We start from the raw sequence: 15491 nt of genomic DNA on the forward strand, positions 1-15491 counted from the left end.
GAAACGCACAGCATTCGCACCATGCGAGTGCTGTCCGATTTTTACGCACCGGTGTCCTTTGAAAAGCCGGCAATTCAGCGCGGTGTACAGTAAAATCACATTGACAGGTTAGAATAGAATAGATAGGAAAATACCTATTCTATGTATATCTATCTCCTTCACAAACCCGACAGGATATGAGACATGGTTTACATACAGTAAACCATCTCATATCCCTTCTTTTATTACATATTCCTCACTAATAATGTAAGAAGTGTCTTTCAGTCAAATTTGGTGTTTCTAGCTATTAAATTAAAGGGTTAAATCCCGGAAAAATTGGTGTGGGCTCCCGCGCAATTTTCTCCGCCAGAGTGGGAAAGCCAGTGACTGAGGGCAGATATTAATAGCCTGGAGAGGGTCCATGGTTATTGGCCCCCCTGGCTAAAAACATCTGCCCCCAGCCGCCTCAGAAAAGGCACATCTGGAAGATGCGCCTATTCTGGCACTTGCCCACTCTCTTCCCACTCCTGTGTTGCGGTGGGATATGGGGTAATGAAGGGTTAATGTCACCTTGCTATTGTAAGGTGACATTAAGCCAGATTACTAATGGAGAGACATCATTTATGACATCTATCCATTATTAATCCAATAGTATGAAATGGTTAATCAAACACATTATTACAAAGTATTTTAATTAAATAAATACACAAGGTGTTTTAATATTTTATACTCTTAATCCACCTGAAGACCCTCGTTCTGTAAAAAAGGAAAAATAAAAAAATCAATATCCCATACCTTCCGTCGATCAGTCACGTCCCACGCTGTAAATCCATCTGAAGGGGTTAAATTATTTTATACCCAGGAGCTCTGCTAATGCAGCTGTGCTCCTGACTGTAAAATTCTGTGAATGAATGGAACGCAGGGGAATGACCTGTAGTTACCTCGAGTTGCGGTGATGCGCCCTCTGCTGGATGAACTCATATGAACTCGAGCCTGGGAACTTTGAATATTTTCCCACGCTCGAGTTCATATGAGTTCATCCAGCAGAGGGCGCATCACCGCAACTACAGGTAACTACAGGTTTTTCACCTACATTCCATTCATTCACAGAATTTTACAGCCACGAGCACAGCTGCATTAGCAGAGCTCCTGGGTGTAAAATGATAAAACCCCTTCAGATGGATTTACAGCGTGGGACGTAACTGAACGACGGAAGGTATGGGATATTGTTGATTTTTTATTTTTCCAGAACGAGTGTCTTCAGGTGGATTAAGAGTATAATAAAATATTAAAACACCCTGTGTATTTATTTAATTAAAATACTTTGTAATAATGTGTGTGTGTTTTATTAACCATTTTGTACTATTGGATTAATAATGGATAGATGTCATAATTGACGTCTCTCCATTATTAATCTGGCTTAATGTCACCTTACAATAGCAAGGTGACCTTAACCCTTCATTACCCCATATCCCACCGCTACACGGGAATGGGAAGAGAGTATGGGAGAGATGCACACTGAGCCATTTATACTAGATGCACACTGAGGCACCTATACTAGATGCGCACTGAGGCACCTATACTAGATGCGCACTGATCCACCTATACTAGATGCACACTGAGGCACCTATACTAGATGCACACTGAGCCATTTATACTAGATGCACACTGAGCCATTTATACTAGATGCACACTGAGGCACCTATACTAGATGCACACTGAGCCACCTATACTACACTATGTGCAGAATTATTAGGCAAGTTGTTTTTTCGATCACATGATACTTTTTATACATGTTGTCCTACTCTAAGCTGTTCAGGCTTGAGAGCCAACTACCAATTAAGTAAATCAGGCGATTTGCATATCTGTAATGAGGAGCGGTGTTGTCTAATGACCTCAACACCCTATATGAGGTGTGCTTAATTATTATGTAACTTCCTTTCTTTTGGCAAAATGGGTCAGAAGAGAGATTTGACTGGCTCTGAAAAGTCCACAATTGTGAGACGTCTTGCAGAGGGATGCAGCAGTCTTGAAATTGCCAAACTTTTGAAGCATGATCACCGAACAATCAAGCGTTTCATGGCAGATACACAACAGGGTCGCAAGAAGCGTGTTGGGCAAAAAAGGTGCAAAATAACTGCCCATGAATTGAGGAAAATCAAGCGTGAAGCTGCAATGATGCCATTTGCTACCAGTTTTGCCATATTTCAACGTTACTGGAGTAACAAAAAGCACAAGGTGTGTGATACTCAGGGACTTGGCCAAGGTAAGGAAGGCTGAAAAACGACCACCTTTGAACAAGAAACATAAGATAAAACGTCAAGACTGGGCCAAGAAATATCTTAAGACTGACTTTTCAAAGGTTTTATGGACTGATGACTCTTGATGGGCCAGAAGCTGGATCAGTAAAGGGCAGAGAGCTCCACTCCGGCGCCAGCAAGGTGGAGGTGGGGTACTGGTATGGGCTGGGATCATTAAAGATGAACTTGTGGGACCTTTTCGGGTTGAGGATGGAGTGAAGCTCAACTCCCAGACCTACTGCCAGTTTCTGGGAGACAACTTCTTCAAGCAGTGGTACAGGAAGAAGGCGGTATCGCTCAAGAAAATCATGATTTTCATGCAGGACAATGCTCCCTCACATGCCTCCAACTACTCCACAGCGTGGCTGACCAGTAAAGGTCTCAAAGAAGAAAAAATAATGACATGGCCCCCTTGTTCTCCTGATCTGAACCCCATAGAGAACCTGTGGTCCCTCATAAAATGTGAGATCTACAGGGAGGGAAAACAGTCCACCTCTCGGAGCAGTGTCTGGAGGCTGTGGTGGCTGCTGCACGCAATGTTCATCGTAAGCAGATCAAGCAACTGACAGAATCTATGGATGGAGGCGGCTGAGTGTCACCATAAAGAAAGGTGGCTATATTGGTCACTAATTTTGGGGGTTTTGTTTTTGCATGTCAGAAATGTTTATTTCTAAATTTTGTGCAGTTATATTGGTTTACCTGGTGAAAATAAACAAGTGAGATGGGGATATATTTGGTTTTTATTAAGTTGCCTAATAATTCTGCACAGTAATAGTTACCTGCACAAACAGATATCCTCCTAAGATAGCCAAATCTAAAAAAAAAAAAACACTCCAACTTCCCAAAGTATTAAGCTTTGATATTTACGAGTCTTTTGGGTTGATTGAGAACATAGTTGATGATCAATAATAAAAATATTCCTCTAAAATACAACTTGCCTAATAATTCTGCACACAGTGTAGATGCACTGAGCCACCTATACTAGATGCGCACTGAGCCATCTATGCTAGATGTAAGCTGAGTCACTTATATCAGATGCGCACTGAGCCATTTATTCTTGATGCACACTGAACCATCCTATACTACATGAGCACTGAGCCACCTATACTAGATGCGCACTGAGCCATTTATACTAGATGCACACTGAGCCACCTATACATGAGCACTGAGCCACCTATACTAGATGCACAGTGAGCCACCTATACATGAGCAGTGAGCAACCTATACTAGATGTGCACTGAGCCACCTATACTAGATGCACACTGAGCCACCTATACTATGAGCACTGAGCCACCTATACTAGATGCACACTGAGCCACCTATACTACATGAGCACTGAGCCACCTATACTAGATGCACACTGAACCATCTATACTAGATGTGCGCTAAGCCACCTATACTAGATGCTCACTGAGCCATTTATACTAGATGCACACTGAGCCACCTATACTACATGAGCACTGAGCCACCTATACTAGATGCGCACTGGGCCATTTATACTAGATGCACACTGAGCCATCCTATACTACATGAGCACTGAGCCACCTATACTAGATGCGCACTGGGCCATTTATACTAGATGCACACTGAGCCATCCTATACTACATGAGCACTGAGCCACCTATACTAGATGCGCACTGGGCCATTTATACTAGATGCACACTGAGCCACCTATACTAGATGCACACTGAGCCATCCTATATATACTACATAAGCACTGAGCCACCTATACTACATGAGCACTGAGCCACCTATACTACATGAGCACTGAGCCATTTATACTAGATGCTCACTGAGCCATTTATACTAGATGCACACTGAGCCACCTATACTACATGAGCACTGAGCCACCTATACTAGATGCACACTGAGCCACCTATATTAGATGCGCGCTGAGCCATTTATACTAGATGCACACTGTGCCACCTATACTAGATGCACACTGAGCCACCTATACTAGATGCGCACTGAGCCACCTATACTAGATGCTCACTGAGCCATCTATCCTAGATGCACATTGAGCCATCTATACTAGATCTAAGCTGAGTCACCTATATCAGATGCACACTGAGCCATTTATACTAGATGCACACTGAGCCATCCTATATATACTAGATGCGCACTGAGCCACCTATACTAGATGCGCACTGAGCCATTTATACTAGATGCACACTGAGCAATCCTATACTAGATGAGCACTGAGCCACCTATACTAGATGCACACTGAGCAATCCTATACTAGATGAGCACTGAGCCATTTATACTAGATGCACACTGAGCCATCCTATACTACATGAGCACTGAGCCACCTATACTAGATGCATACTGAGCCATCCTATACTACATGAGCACTGAGCCACCTATACTAGATGTGCACTGATCCATTTATACTAGATGCACACTGAACCATCCTATACTACATGAGCACTGAGCCACCTATACTAGATGCGCACTGGGCCATTTATACTAGATGCACACTGAGCCACCTATACTACATGAGCACTGAGCCACCTATACTAGATGCGCTCTGAGCCATCCTATATATACTACATAAGCACTGAGCCACCTATACTAGATGCTCACTGAGCCATCCTATACTACATGAGCACTGAGCCACCTATACTACATGAGCACTGAGCCACCTATACTAGATGCACACTGAGCCATCCTATACTACATGAGCACTGAGCCATCCTATACTACATGAGCACTGAGCCATCCTATACTACATGAGCACTGAGCCACCTATACTAGATGAGCACTGAGCCACCTATACTAGATGCACACTGAGCCATCCTATACTACATGAGCACTGAGCCACCTATCCTAGATGCACACTGAGCCATCCTATACTACATGAGCACTGAGCCACCTATACTACATGAGCACTGAGCCATCCTATACTACATGAGCACTGAGCCACCTATCCTAGATGCACACTGAGCCATCCTATACTACATGAGCACTGAGCCACCTATACTAGATGCGCACTGGGCCATTTATACTAGATGCACACTGAGCCATCCTATACTACATGAGCATTGAGCCACCTATACTAGATGCGCACTGGGCCATTTATACTAGATGCACACTGAGCCACCTATACTAGATGCACACTGAGCCATCCTATATATACTACATAAGCACTGAGCCACCTATACTACATGAGCACTGAGCCACCTATACTAGAAGCGCACTGAGCCATCCTATATATACTACATAAGCACTGAGCCACCTATACTACATGAGCACTGAGCCACCTATACTAGATGCACACTGAGCCATCCTATATATACTACATAAGCACTGAGTCACCTATACTACATGAGCACTGAGCCATTTATACTAGATGTGCACTGAGCCATTTATACTAGATGCGCACTGAGCCATTTATACTAGATGCGCACTGAGCCATTTATACTAGATGCGCACTGAGCCATTTATACTAGATGCGCACTGAGCCACCTATACTAGATGCACACTGAGCCATCCTATACTACATGAGCACTGAGCCATCCTATACTACATGAGCACTGAGCCATCCTATACTACATGAGCACTGAGCCACCTATACTAGATGAGCACTGAGCCACCTATACTAGATGCACACTGAGCCATCCTATACTACATGAGCACTGAGCCACCTATACTACATGAGCACTGAGCCATCCTATACTACATGAGCACTGAGCCACCTATCCTAGATGCACACTGAGCCATCCTATACTACATGAGCACTGAGCCACCTATATTACATGAGCACTGAGCCACCTATACTACATGAGCACTGAGCCATCCTATACTACATGAGCACTGAGCCACCTATCCTAGATGCACACTAAGCCATCCTATACTACATGAGCACTGAGCCATCCTATACTACATGAGCACTGAGCCACCTATACTACATGAGCACTGAGCCACCTATACTAGATGAGCACTGAGCCACCTATCCTAGATGCACACTGAGCCATTTATACTAGATGCACACTGAGCCATCCTATACTACATGAGCACTGAGCCACCTATACTAGATGCGCACTGGGCCATTTGTTGTGAATTCTGTGGCAGAGCTCCCTCCTGTGGTCACAAGTGGTACTTCGGCTGATTCTCTCTATGAGCTTCCGTTGGTGGAGGAGAGTGGTACTGCGGCTTCTGAGTTTCCTTCCTCAGGTGATGTGGTGAAGTCGTTAGGTGCTGCTCTATTTAACTCCACCTAGTGCTTTGATCCTGGCCTCCAGTCAATGTTCTAGTATTGGACTTGCTTCCTCCTGGATCGTTCCTGTGGCCTGCTGCTCTGCATAGCTAAGTTCCGCTTTTGTTATTTTGTTTGCTGTTTTTTTCTGTCCAGCTTGCTTATTTGGTTTTTCTTGCTTGCTGGAAGCTCTGGGACGCAGAGGGTGTACCTCCGTGCCATTAGTCGGTACGGAGGGTCTTTTTGCCCCCTTTGCGTGGTTGTTTGTAGGGTTTTGTGTTGACCGCAAAGTTACCTTTCCTATCCTCGCTCTGTTCAGAAAGTCGGGCCTCACTTTGCTAAATCTATTTCATCTCTACGTTTGTCTTTTCATCTTAACTCACAGTCATTATATGTGGGGGCTGCCTTTTCCTTTGGGGTATTTCTCTGAGGCAAGGTAGGCTTATTTTCTATCTTCAGGCTAGCTAGTTTCTCAGGCTGTGCCGAGTTGCATAGGGAGCGTTAGGCGCAATCCACGGCTGCCTCTAGTGTGGTTGGAGAGTATCAGGGATTGCGGTCAGCAGAGTTCCCACGTCTCAGAGCTCGTTCTATGTTTTTGGGTTATTGTCAGGTCACTGTATGTGCTCTGACTTTTATGTCCATTGTGGTACTGAATTACCTAATCATAACAGTACTGGAGGCCCAAAGTACTAATGATTCTCAATAGAGGGAAAAAAGAAGTTCTTTGACCATTTTTTTTCTCTGCACTGTGTTTTGCCTTTTTTTTCCCCTAGACATTTGGGTGGTTCAGGACACAGGTGTAGCGATGGACATTAAAGGTCTGTCTTCATGTGTGGATCAGCTCACGGCAAGAGTACAAAATATTCAAGACTTTGTGGTTCAGAATTCTATGTTAGAACCGAGAATCCCTATTCCTGATTTGTTTTTTGGAGATAGAACTAAATTTCTGAGTTTCAAAAATAATTGTAAACTATTTCTGGCTTTGAAACCTCGCTCCTCTGGTGACCCAGTTCAACAAGTTAGGATCATTATTTCTTTTTTACGTGGCGACCCTCAGGACTGGACATTTTCTCTTGTGCCAGGAGATCCTGCATTAAGTAATATTGATGCGTTTTTCCTGGCGCTCGGATTGCTGTACGACGAACCTAATTCAGAGGATCAGGCAGAGAAAAATTTGCTGGCTCTGTGTCAGGGTCAGGATGAGATAGAGGTATATTGTCAGAAATTTAGAAAGTGGTCCGTACTCACTCAATGGAATGAAGGTGCGCTCGCAGCTATTTTCAGAAAGGGTCTCTCTGAAGCCCTTAAGGATGTCATGGTGGGATTTCCTATGCCTGCTGGTCTGAATGAGTCTATGTCTTTGGCCATTCAGATCGGTCGACGCTTGCGTGAGCGTAAATCTGTGCACCATTTGGCGGTATTATCTGAGCATAAACCTGAGCCTATGCAGTGCGATAGGACTTTGACCAGAGTTGAACGGCAAGAACACAGACGTCAGAATGGGCTGTGTTTCTACTGTAGTGATTCCACTCATGCTATCTCTGATTGTCCTAAGCGCACTAAGCGGTTCGCTAGGTCTGCCACCATTGGTACGGTACAGTCAAAATTTCTTTTGTCCGTTACCTTGATCTGCTCTTTGTCATGTTATTCTGTCATGGCATTTGTGGATTCAGGCTCTGCCCTGAATTTGATGGACTTGGAGTATGCTAGGCGTTGTGGGTTTTTCTTGGAGCCCTTGCAGTGTCCTATTCCATTGAGAGGAATTGATGCTACGCATTTGGCCAAGAATAAGCCTCAGTACTGGACCCAGCTGACCATGTGCATGGCTCCTGCACATCAGGAGGTTATTCGCTTTCTGGTGTTGCATAATCTGCATGATGTGGTCGTGTTGGGGTTGCCATGGCTACAAGTCCATAATCCAGTATTAGATTGGAAATCCATGTCTGTGTCCAGCTGGGGTTGTCAGGGGGTACATGGTGATGTCCCATTTCTGTCTATTTCGTCATCCACCCCTTCTGAGGTCCCAGAGTTCTTGTCTGATTACCGGGATGTATTTGATTAGCCCAAGTCCGATACCCTACCTCCGCATAGGGATTGTGATTGTGCTATCGATTTGATAACTGGTAGTAAATTCCCAAAAGGTCGACTGTTTAATTTATCTGTGCCTGAGCACGCCGCTATGCGGAGTTACGTGAAGGAGTCCTTGGAGAAGGGGCATATTCGCCCGTCATCGTCGCCATTAGGAGCGGGGTTCTTTTTTGTGGCCAAGAAGGATTGTTCGCTGAGACCTTGTATAGATTACCGCCTTCTAAATAAGATCACGGTTAAATTTCAGTACCCTTTGCCGCTGTTATCTGATTTGTTTGCTCGGATTAAGGGGGCTAGTTGGTTCACCAAGATAGATCTTCGTGGTGCGCATAATCTTGTGCGTATTAAGCGAGGCGATGAATGGAAAACTGCATTTAATACGCCCGAGGGCCATTTTGAGTACCTAGTAATGCCATTCGGACTTTCTAATGCTCCATCAGTGTTTCAGTTCTTTATGCATGACATCTTCCGAGAGTACCTGGATAAATTCCTGATTGTATACTTGGATGATATTTTGATCTTCTCGGATGATTGGGAGTCTCATGTGAAGCAGGTCAGTACGGTGTTTCAGGTCCTGCGTGCTAATTCTTTGTTTGTGAAGGGATCAAAGTGTCTCTTTGGTGTTCAGAAGGTTTCATTTTTGGGGTTCATTTTTTCCCCTTCTACTATCGAGATGGACCCTGTTAAGGTCCAAGCCATCCATGATTGGACTCAGCCGACATCTCTGAAAATTCTGCAAAAGTTCCTGGGCTTTGCTAATTTCTATCGTCGCTTCATCTGCAATTTTTCTAGTATTGCTAAACCATTGACCGATTTGACCAAGAAGGGTGCTGATGTGGTCAATTGGTCTTCTGCTGCTGTGGAAGCTTTTCAAGAGTTGAAGCGTCGATTTTCTTCTGCCCTTGTGTTGTGTCAACCAGATGTTTCGCTTCCATTCCAGGTCGAAGTTGATGCTTCTGAGATTGGAGCAGGGGCTGTTTTGTCGCAGAGAAGTTCTGATTGCTCGGTGATGAAACCATGCGCCTTCTTTTCCAGGAAGTTTTCGCCTGCTGAGCGAAATTATGATGTTGGCAATCGAGAGTTGCTGGCCATGAAGTGGGCATTCGAGGAGTGGCGTCATTGGCTTGAAGGAGCTAAGCATCGCGTGGTGGTCTTGACTGATCATAAGAACTTGACTTATCTCGAGTCTGCCAAGCGGTTGAATCCTAGACAGGCTCGTTGGTCGCTGTTTTTTGCCCGTTTTGACTTTGTGGTTTCGTACCTTCCAGGCTCTAAAAATGTGAAGGCGAATGCCCTGTCTAGGAGTTTTGTGCCCGACTCTCCGGGTTTATCTGAGCCGGCGGGTATTCTCAAAGAGGGAGTAATTGTGTCTGCCATCTCCCCTGATTTGCGGCGGGTGCTGCAACAATTTCAGGCTAATAAACCTGATCGTTGCCCAGCGGAGAAACTGTTTGTCCCTGATAGGTGGACGAATAAAGTTATCTCTGATGTTCATTGTTCGGTGTTGGCTGGTCATCCTGGAATCTTTGGTACCAGAGAGTTAGTGGCTAGATCCTATTGGTGGCCATCTCTGTCGCGGGATGTGCGTTCTTTTGTGCAGTCCTGTGGGATTTGTGCTCGGGCTAAGCCCTGCTGTTCTCGTGCCAGTGGGTTGCTTTTGCCCTTGCCGGTCCCAAAGAGGCCTTGGACACATATCTCTATGGATTTTATTTCAGATCTTCCCGTCTCTCAAAAAATGTCAGTCGTTTGGGTGGTTTGTGATCGCTTCTCTAAGATGGTCCATTTGGTACCCTTGTCTAAATTAACTTCCTCCTCTGATTTGGTGCCATTGTTCTTCCAGCATGTGGTTCGTTTACATGGCATTCCAGAGAATATCGTTTCTGACAGAGGTTCCCAGTTTGTTTCGAGGTTTTGGCGAGCCTTTTGTGGTAGGATAGGCATTGACTTGTCTTTTTCCTCGGCTTTCCATCCTCAGACTAATGGCCAGACCGAACGAACCAATCAGACCTTGGAAACATATCTGAGATGCTTTGTTTCTGCTGATCAGGATGACTGGGTGTCCTTTTTGCCTTTGGCTGAGTTCGCCCTTAATAATCTTGGCCAGCTCGGCTACCTTGGTTTCGCCGTTTTTCTGCAACTCTGGGTTCCATCCTCGTTTCTCTTCAGGGCAGGTTGAGTCTTCGGACTGTCCTGGTGTGGATACTGTGGTGGACAGGTTGCAGCAGATTTGGACTCATGTAGTGGACAATTTGACCTTGTCCCAGGAGAAGGCTCAACGTTTCGCTAATCGCAGACGCTGTGTGGGTCCCCGACTTCGTGTTGGGGATTTGGTTTGGTTGTCTTCTCGTCATATTCCTATGAAGGTTTCCTCTCCTAAGTTTAAACCTCGTTTCATTGGTCCGTATAGGATTTCTGAGGTTCTTAATCCTGTGTCTTTTCGTTTGACCCTTCCAGATTCTTTTTTCATCCATAACGTATTCCATAGGTCATTGTTGCGGAGATACGTGGCACCTATGGTTCCATCTGTTGATCCTCCTGCCCCGGTTTTGGTGGAGGGGGAGTTGGAGTATATTGTGGAGAAGATTTTGGATTCTCGTGTTTCAAGACGGAAACTCCAGTATCTGGTTAAGTGGAAGGGTTATGCTCAGGAAGATAATTCCTGGGTCTTTGCCTCTGATGTCCATGCTCCTGATCTTGTTCGTGCCTTTCATATGGCTCATCCTGGTCGTCCTGGGGGCTCTGGTGAGGGTTCGGTGATCCCTCCTCAAGGGGGGGGGTACTGTTGTGAATTCTGTGGCAGAGCTCCCTCCTGTGGTCACAAGTGGTACTTCGGCTGATTCTCTCTATGAGCTTCCGTTGGTGGAGGAGAGTGGTACTGCGGCTTCTGAGTTTCCTTCCTCAGGTGATGTGGTGAAGTCGTTAGGTGCTGCTCTATTTAACTCCACCTAGTGCTTTGATCCTGGCCTCCAGTCAATGTTCTAGTATTGGACTTGCTTCCTCCTGGATCGTTCCTGTGGCCTGCTGCTCTGCATAGCTAAGTTCCGCTTTTGTTATTTTGTTTGCTGTTTTTTTCTGTCCAGCTTGCTTATTTGGTTTTTCTTGCTTGCTGGAAGCTCTGGGACGCAGAGGGTGTACCTCCGTGCCGTTAGTCGGTACGGAGGGTCTTTTTGCCCCCTTTGCGTGGTTGTTTGTAGGGTTTTGTGTTGACCGCAAAGTTACCTTTCCTATCCTCGCTCTGTTCAGAAAGTCGGGCCTCACTTTGCTAAATCTATTTCATCTCTACGTTTGTCTTTTCATCTTAACTCACAGTCATTATATGTGGGGGCTGCCTTTTCCTTTGGGGTATTTCTCTGAGGCAAGGTAGGCTTATTTTCTATCTTCAGGCTAGCTAGTTTCTCAGGCTGTGCCGAGTTGCATAGGGAGCGTTAGGCGCAATCCACGGCTGCCTCTAGTGTGGTTGGAGAGTATCAGGGATTGCGGTCAGCAGAGTTCCCACGTCTCAGAGCTCGTTCTATGTTTTTGGGTTATTGTCAGATCACTGTATGTACTCTGACTTCTATGTCCATTGTGGTACTGAATTACCTAATCATAACAGCCATTTATACTAGATGCACACTGAGCCACCTATACTAGATGCACACTGAGCCATCCTATATATACTACATAAGCACTGAGCCACCTATACTACATGAGCACTGAGCCACCTATACTAGATGCGCACTGGGCCATTTATACTAGATGCACACTGAGCCATCCTATACTACATGAGCACTGAGCCACCTATACTAGATGCGCACTGGGCCATTTATACTAGATGCACACTGAGCCACCTATACTAGATGCACACTGAGCCATCCTATATATACTACATAAGCACTGAGCCACCTATACTACATGAGCACTGAGCCACCTATACTACATGAGCACTGAGCCATTTATACTAGATGCGCACTGAGCCATTTATGCTAGATGCGCACTGAGCCATTTATACTAGATGCGCACTGAGCCACCTATACTAGATGCACACTGAGCCATCCTATATATACTACATAAGCACTGAGCCACCTATACTAGATGCTCACTGAGCCATCCTATACTACATGAGCACTGAGCCACCTATCCTAGATGCACACTGAGCCATCCTATACTACATGAGCACTGAGCCACCTATACTACATGAGCACTGAGCCACGTATACTAGATGCACACTGAGCCATCCTATACTACATGAGCACTGAGCCATCCTATACTACATGAGCACTGAGCCATCCTATACTACATGAGCACTGAGCCACCTATACTAGATGAGCACTGAGCCACCTATACTAGATGCACACTGAGCCATCCTATACTACATGAGCACTGAGCCACCTATACTACATGAGCACTGAGCCACCTATCCTAGATGCACACTGAGCCATCCTATACTACATGAGCACTGAGCCATTTATACTAGATGCACACTGAGCCATCCTATACTACATGAGCACTGAGCCACCTATACTAGATGAGCACTGAGCCACCTATCCTAGATGCACACTGAGCCATCCTATACTACGAGCACTGAGCCATTCTATACTACATGAGCACTGAGCCACCTATACTACATGAGCACTGAGCCATCCTATACTAGATGTGCACAGGCTGCAATAGTACACAGGGCGTGCAGCGCTGAGAACGATATAGAGTATTTGGCTCCTCCATCGGGTGATCGGCGGCCTGAATACACTGCAAGATAATCGTGAAACAAGCGTCTTTAATAATGCTCACAATTATCTCGCAGTGTGACTGCCCCTTAATTTAGTTTTTTAGCAAAGACTGGAATAGGAAGAAAAAAAAACATTACCACATTGTTTAAAAAACTACAGGTAACACAAACACCTGGGGCTATGTGCACACGTCAGGATTTTATGCAGAAATTTCCTGAACAAACCCGGAGATTTTCTGCAGAAAATCCGCACGCGTTTTTCTCTCGTTTTATTCTTTTTTTGTGCGGATTTTTCACGTTTTTTTTCCCCAATGCATTTAATAGCGGGAAATCCGCAATAAATCCGCAAAATTAATGAACGTGCTGCGTATTTTTCCGCGATGCGTTTTTATCACGGAAAAAAATGCAACACGCGCACAAAAATTGCGGAATGCATTCAAAATGATGGGATGCTTAATGTGTGCGTTTTTAAGTGTTTTTGCCGCGGAAAACCGCCAAAACAACGTGCGAAAAATCCGTGGCCTCTGTAACTAAGCAGTTCTGGCTAAGTCCGGTTACAGCTGATCGGCGGAGGTGCCGGCTGTCGCTCCCCCTCCGATCAGACATTGATCACTTATCCTAAGGATAGGCCATCAATGTTAAAGTCCCGTACAACCCCTTTAATGTTATATCTGTAGTACTGATAATGCACCACTAGGTGTCAGGCGCATACTTTCAATGATCACTTCCAGTTCTCCCTATTGCGCGCATGCCCCTTCCCGGATCATATAAAGTTACAGCAAAGTAAATCTTAAAATTTGATTTCTGCAGGATATAAAAGTCACAAAATCCAGTACAGATTAGGTAAATTCCTCCATTAATGATGAAGCATGCAGAATTAACTAGTTTCAGATCACCGCATAGTTATTATGAAAAGCGATGGCATACAACTAGGAGATGTCATCACATTGCACCTGATTTTGGTCCCACTGCAGAGACCGCTATTAGCCCTGAGAAAAAAAAAAAGAGAGTGCAGTGCTGGCTTACTGGTACAGGTTGCTTTTTTAATTAGTGTGAAAAAAGGTGGCTCATAAATACCCTGCGTAGACTTTGTAGATTAGGTCCCAGATGTGAGTAGTGAATAACCTGCTGTACAAGAATATTGTGTAAAGAGCCATGTGGCTGACGTCGCTTCTTGAAGGCAGTTGAGCTCAAACAGTTTGATGAGAATTTCTTAGAACAGCAGATTTGTTGTAAATAAAGCAGTAATTTAACATTCTTGATCTACGACCACTGTCTGACGACCAAATGTTTCAAAAATACTTACAGCAATGGGAATAGCTTTTGTAGTATTGCTAATTTATAATAATGTATCTTCTCCTCAACCTGCACATATCCAAAACCATCTATCTTCTCATATCTAATAATCAAAACAAGAGGCTCGATGGGTAGGGCGATTAATCGGAGTGGCAGAGCACAGCCCCGGTAAGTCGCAAATGGGAGCGAATATTTCTCTTATTATTGATCACTCTGGCCTGCAGGTAGGCAGAGAGCAACCTGATCAAGGAGATACATTTATGCTGAAAACCACATTTCCCTAAGACTATTGTTACACACCTGTCCTGGGTTCAGGCTTTGTTCCCCTCACCCTAGTCAGCTGAAATCTGTTTTGCACCAGGTCGGTCTTTAGAAGTAGCCGATGAGCTCCGATATGATCATCTACCGATGTCTATGTAAGGCCTACCAAAACACACACCTGTTGCTGATGTTAAGATTTTCTAGTTGCTCCGAAGGTCTGTCTGCTGCCTATTCCTGCTCTTCCAGTACTTCTGCTACCTGTCTGTGGTCTTCAAGATGTCTCCTATCTGCCTGCAGCTTCCAGTACCTCTTCTTCCTGTCTGCGGTCTCCAGGACATCTCCTTTCTGCCTGTAGCTTCCAGTACCTCTGCTACCTGTCTGCGGTCTCCAGGATGTCTCCTATCTGCCTGCAGTTTCCCGTAGCTTTGCTCTCTGTGGTCTCCAGGATGTCTCCTATCCGCCTGCAGCTTCCAGTACCTCTGCTACCTGTCTGCGGTCTCCAGGATGTCTCCTATCTGCCTGCAGTTTCCAGTAGCTCTGCTCTCTGTGGTCTCCAGGATGTCTCCTATCTGCCTGCAGCTTCCAGTACCTCTGCTACCTGTCTGCGGTCTCCAGGACGTCTCCTATCTGCCTGCAGCTTCCAGTACCTCTGCTACCTGTCTGC

Source organism: Ranitomeya imitator, chromosome 9 (genome assembly GCF_032444005.1).
Source record: "Ranitomeya imitator isolate aRanImi1 chromosome 9, aRanImi1.pri, whole genome shotgun sequence".
Lineage (NCBI taxonomy): Eukaryota > Metazoa > Chordata > Amphibia > Anura > Dendrobatidae > Ranitomeya > Ranitomeya imitator.